Source organism: Chrysochloris asiatica, unplaced genomic scaffold (genome assembly GCF_000296735.1).
Source record: "Chrysochloris asiatica unplaced genomic scaffold, ChrAsi1.0 scaffold00010, whole genome shotgun sequence".
Lineage (NCBI taxonomy): Eukaryota > Metazoa > Chordata > Mammalia > Afrosoricida > Chrysochloridae > Chrysochloris > Chrysochloris asiatica.
Window position 1 is genome coordinate 29307452 of NW_006408528.1, and position 6241 is coordinate 29313692.

Sequence of the window (6241 nt, forward strand, 5' to 3'; positions counted from 1 at the left end):
CAGATCCAGATGTTAAAATAATGATATTCTCTGATACTTTTATTAAAAACAATACTGTATTTTTATTTCAATGCATGATGGTTAAAAAATTCATAAAAGCATTAAATAATCTATGTGTAAAGTCCTTTTTTTAAAAGCTAACAAATTACTAAGAAATTCTTCAAGTGTTTTAAAATCAAGTTTGACAATTCAAGTAAAGGAATATTTTATTGAAATAATAGAAAAGGGGGGATGGACAAAATATGAGGAAGAAGAGAATGTGGACGAAAAATGCTCATAAATACACATGTAAAATAATATTTTCATTATCAGATCAAACCAATTAACCATTGCCTCACAGGGAAGCATTCAAACAGGGTTTGACAAAGGACAGTTAATAAAGTATTCTAGGTGTTCTGAGCTAAACAGTCTCTGTCACAACTATTCAGCATTGCCATAACAACAAGAAAACAGCCATAAACAGCATGTCAGCGAATCAAGTGGCTGCCTTCCAACACAATTTAATTTATAAAAATCACTTGGTAGGTCCATTTGTCCTTTAGGTCCTGCTGTTTGTCATACAACCAAAATAATTCCCAATGTTGTCTGATAAAGATTTCCACTTGGAAGGAAATATTCTAGATCTGAACTGTCCCATATGGTAGCCACTAGACACATATAAAAATTTAACACCTGAACTGTGACTAAAGTGAATAATTGAATTCTGCAATTCATTTTAATTAATTTACATCTAAATGGTTATATGTGACTTTTGTTGTTGTAGTTAGGTGCCATCAAGTCGATACTGACTCATAGTGACTTATGCATGGCAGAATGAAACACTGCCCATTCCTGGGCCAACCTCATTACTGTTGCCATGCTTTAGTCCTTCGATGCTGCCTCTTGGCCAATCCATCTCATTGGGGGTCTTCCTCATTTTCTCTGACGCTCCACCTTAGCAAACATGATATCCTTCTTCAATGACTGGTCCCTCCTGACAATATGTCCGAAGTATGAGGATAAAGTTTGGCCATCTTGGCCTCCAAGGAGCACTCTGGCTGCACTTCTTCCAAAACAGATCTATTGGTTCTTTTGGCAACCATGGCACTTTCAATATTCTCCTCCAACACCATAACTCAAAAGAATCAATTCTTCTACAGTCTTCTTATTCACTGTCCAGCTTTTATTGAACTGAGCAATATATTTCTTTTCTTTTTTTAAATCTGAGAGTAGAGATTAAGAATTTCCAGTAATTATAAATTAACAAAGAAAGAAATTTAATGTTTTCAAGTGCAAAATTAGAAAAAGTGGAAAAATGGTTCATTGATAATATTGTTGCAGTTTTGTTGTTAACTGCCATTGAGATGGTTCCGATTCTATTGACCCTATATAGGGTTTCTGAGACAGTAATTTTTTGTGAGAGCAGAAAGCCTGAACTATCTCCTGCATAGTGACTGGTGAATTAGAACTACTAAACTTGTGTTACAAAGTCCAGTGCATATTCTATAGAGCCACTGTGTTTCCAGATAAATTTAATATTTCTGAATAGCAGAAAAGCACTGTTAGATATACTGCCGGAAAATGAGCTCCTTGGGTTAGAAAGCACTCAAAATGTGACTGAGGCTGAGCTGACTCTTCAAAGCAGAATTGACTGTGATGACTTGAATGGAGTAAGTCCATGGGAGAAAAGCCCCTGGAACCTTCATTTGCTGAGGTGGCACAACTCAAAATGAAAAGAAACAGCTGTAAACATAATCAATAATAGGAACATGGAATGTATGAAGTATGAATCTAGGAAAATTAGAAATTGTCAAAAAGGAAATGGAATGCATAAACATCGTTATCTTAGGCATTAGTGAGCTGAAATGCTCTGCTATTGGCCATTTTGAATCTGACAACCACATGGTTTGCCATCTAAGAATGACAAACTGAAGAGAAATGGTGTTGCATTCGTCATCAAAAAGAACATATCAAGATCTGTCATGAGGTTCAATGCTGTCTGTTATATAATAATATCCATGCACCTACAGGGAAAAGCAGTTATTACCACTATTATTCAAATTTACACACCAACCACTAAAGGCAGTGAGGATGAAATAGAAGAATTCTACCAACTTCTTCAATCTGTAATTCATCAATCATGGAATCAAGATGTACTGATCATTACTGGTGACTGGAATGCAAAGGTTGGAAACAAAGAAGAAGGATCAGTAGTTGGAAAATATGTCCTTGGTAATAGAAATGATGCTGGAGAATGCATGATAGAATTCTGCAAAACCAATGATTTGTTCATTCAAATACCTTTTGTAGACAGCATAAGAGACAATAATACACATGGACTTCACCAGATGGAATACACAGAAATCAAATTGACTACATCTATTTGGAAAGAGATGATGGGAAAGTTACAGATCATCAGCCAAAACAAGATCAGGGGCAGATTGTGGAACAGACCATCAATTGAAAATTAAAACTGAAGAAAATGAAAACAAGCCTGCAGGAGCCAAAATATTGCCTTGAATATATCCTACCTGAATTTAGAAATCATCTGAAGAACTGATTTGATACATTAAACACTAAAGATCGAAGACCATAAGAGTTGTGGGATGTTATCAAGAACATCATACAGAAAGTAAGCAAAAAGTCATTTAAAAGACAAAAAGGAATTAAATGATCAAAATGGATGTCAGAAGAGACACTGAAGCAGCTCTCCAGTATAGAGATACTAAAGCAGGTGGAAGAAATGAGGAGGTCAAGACCTGAACAGAAAATTTCAAAGGTTAGCTCAAGAGAACAATGTCAAATATTACAACAAAATGTGCAAAGACACCAGCAATAACAGTAAAGATCAAAAAAGTAGAGGACACCTTTTTTTTTTTAACCCGCTGGAACCATGGAGGGTGTTGAAGAGAAGAAGAAGGTGCCTGCTGTGCCAGAAACCCTGAAGGAAAAGCAAAGGAATGTCACAGAACTAAAGATCAAGTGCCCGAGAAAGAAGTTTGTCCAAAAGATGTTTCAAAAAGCAAGGAGGAAGTTTATCTGTGAAAAATGCCAAGCACTATCACAAGGATTATAGGCAGATGTACAGAACTGAGGTATGAATGGCTAGATGGCAAGAAAAGTAGGCAACTTCTATGTACCTGTGAGCCAAAGCTGGCATTTCTTATCAGGATCAGAGGTATCAGGGGTGTGAACCCAAAGGTTTCAAAGGTGTTGCAGCTTCTTCGCCTTCACCAGATATTCAATGCACCTTTGTTAAGCTCAACAAGACTTCAGTTAACATGCTGAGGATTGTGGAACCATATATTGCATGGGGATATCGAAACTTGAAGTCAGTGAATGAACTGATCTACAAGTGTGGATATGGTAAAATCAATAAGAAGAAAATTGCCCTGACAGATAACACATTGATTGCACGTTCTCTTGGTAAATATGGGATCATCTGCATGGAGGATCTGATTCATGAGATCTACACTATTGGGAAGCGTTTCAAAGAAGGAAATAAATTCCTGTGTCTCTTCAAATTATCTTCTCCTCGTGGTGGAATGAAGAAAAAGACCATTTTTTGTAGAAGGTGGAGATGTTGGTAACAGAGAAGAACAGATCAACAGGCTTATTAGAAGAATGAACTAAGGTATCTACCATGATTATTTTTATAATCTGGTCAGCTAATAAAACAGTAAATGTTCTCAAATTGAAAAAAAAAAGAAGAGGACAATAAATGCTGACAAGGATGTGGAGAGACTGGGACCCTACTACATTGCTAGTGGGATTGCAAAATGGTTCAACTCCTCTGGAAAGCAAAATGGCATTTCCTCAGAAGGTTGGAAATAGAAATACCTTATGATCCAGCAATTCCTCTACTTGGTATTTACCCACAAGGGATACGAGCTATAACATGAGTAGATATATACACACCAATGTTCATAGCAGCACTATTTACAATAGCAATAAGATGGAGACAGCCTAAGTGCCCATCAATGGGAGAATGGATAAACAAACTGTGGTACATACACACAATGAAATATTATGCTACCTTGAAGAACAGCAAGTCAGCTGCAAGCCACTACATAATATGGATGAACCTTGAGGACATTATGCTGAGTGAAATTAGTCAGTCACAAAAGAAGAAATACTGCAAAGGACCACTATTGTAAAAAATTAAGAAAAAGAACACACACTAAGAGGGGAAAAATAATTCTTTGCTGGTTACCGGGATGTATGGGGCAGGTTGAAGGGATAGAAGGGAAGGTGGAGCACAGGGTAGGGAACAGACAGGATAGCTTGCGTGCTGGGTGGGTGAAAAGAGGGTGGGGAAGGGCGGGGCAATATACAATAGAGGGAGGGGAATGGAAGAACAAGGCTGATGGGAGAACAGTTAGGCAGTTTTGCATAGGCTAAGTGGGAAAGAGGTAAATAATGATGCATGCAAAACCTTGGAACAACAGGGCTCTAGGATACAGGAATTGAGGCATGATTTAACATGATTTGAATAGGTAAAAGAGGGGAAATAATTTTAAGATGCTTGGCTGTCTTTTGAATCTTGGTTTCTCTTGCCTACCATTGTAAAATAGATACTTGAGGGGGAGAGAAAGAAATAGCCAGAAACATTACCATAGAAAGCTTTTAAGTCTGTCTTTAGCCTATACTGATTGGAATACATAAAATGGGGCTAGAACTTGCCCAGTAAAGGAGGTTTCCTATGGAGCCTTTGCATTGCATAAGACCTTAGGTGGAATCCTGAACGCCATCCAGAATCTTCTGGGGTGGGAAATTTCCACTTGAAAGGACAAGCAGACCAGCCTGGAGTGGATAGAAGAACAGATGATACTTCCTGAAAGAAAGACCAGCAAGCTATTCGCACAGAAGCCATCAAGGAAAGTGGTTGGGTTCCCTCAGGACAAACCCCTTTCCAAGACTAAGTCTCAAAGGGAATACATGAGCAGACATGTGGTCTGGCTTGTGACCATGTTGGTCACCAATAAGGGGAATTGGGAAAAATACAGCAATAAAGTTGTGAGCTAAGTCCAACCATGTTCAATAGACTCCTGTGAACCCAGGTTGAGTTGGCCAGCAGTATAGCAAGACCTGGGGATTTCTAGGCTCAGAGACTGTGATATGGCCACAGAAGAGTAGAGCAGAGAGTGAAGCATCCAGCTGATATGAAATGAGGGGAGTTGCACATACTTGCAGACAGTACCCTTTGACCTGGCTTCAATGGCTGGATGATCAGAACTTGACTAGAAGAAGAAAGAAGAGGGAAAAAAACCCCAGTAATCTGCTACAGTTTGATGAACTTGCCTATACTTATGGATGCAATAGCTCAAAAGAGGATCCTCTTTACAGCAAGGATCACTCCCACCCCCTTGATATACGGGGTTGACAGGGATGGGCAACTTAGACTTTGGCTACCCAAAATGGGGGGGGGGGGGTACAAAGGCAAGAAGTGACGGGCTTACAAGCTTTCAAGAGGGAGCCTAATTCCAGAGGGTGTGGGGGAAGGTAGAATCTCCACTGAGTAGTTTCCAATCTGCCTGGATGGGGCTGATGAAAGGAGATAGGGATAAGACTCTTGTGGTACAACAGTGAATGATTGCTATCAGGACTGACTGTGAGAACTGGAAAGGTAAAGGTAGACATTTTGTAACAAAAGGAGAGGAGTGGTTGATTTGCAGTCCAGGAGCAGAGGTCCCTGGGACCATCAAGGGAGAAGAGTAGAGTGAGGGACCCTACCCAGAGAAGCAGAGATGGAGGCAGAGATGATGATGTGGAGAGATGGAGCGGCTGGGAACTGTGGACTCAGGGAGGGAGAGGGGCTGTGTGCTGACAGTCAGGGGGCAGGCTTATGGGGTGTATCCTTTGGTTGTTTATGATGCACAGAGGGGACTGTAATCATTACAGTGAAGTGAAACATGATAGGATGACTGTAAAGCTAATGTTCTCCCATATAAATGATCACATAAAACACAATAAAAACTTTTTTAAAAAAATGCATAGTCTTAATCAGATCATAAGAACACACTCAGATAAACCTACAGTGAGGAACAGTCTATAAAATAATGGGAAAGTACTCTACACATCTAAATGCCATGAAAAAAAAAAAATGAAAGACTGAGAAAGCATTGCAGAGTAAAGGAAACTAAAGGGACATGAAAACTCAATATAATGTATAATCCTAGACTAGTTCCTAGATCATAGGGGGGAAATACTTTATTCAATATTGGGATACTCAACAAAACTTGAATAAGGACTGTATATTAGA

At 38.9% G+C, this 6241-nt stretch overlaps 1 pseudogene; it reads left to right on the top strand.

The window, feature by feature from the left end:
• Nucleotides 1-2872: 2872 nt before the first annotated feature.
• On the top strand, nucleotides 2873-3612 carry LOC102812065 (annotated as a pseudogene).
• The last annotated feature ends 2629 nt before the right edge of the window (nucleotides 3613-6241 follow it).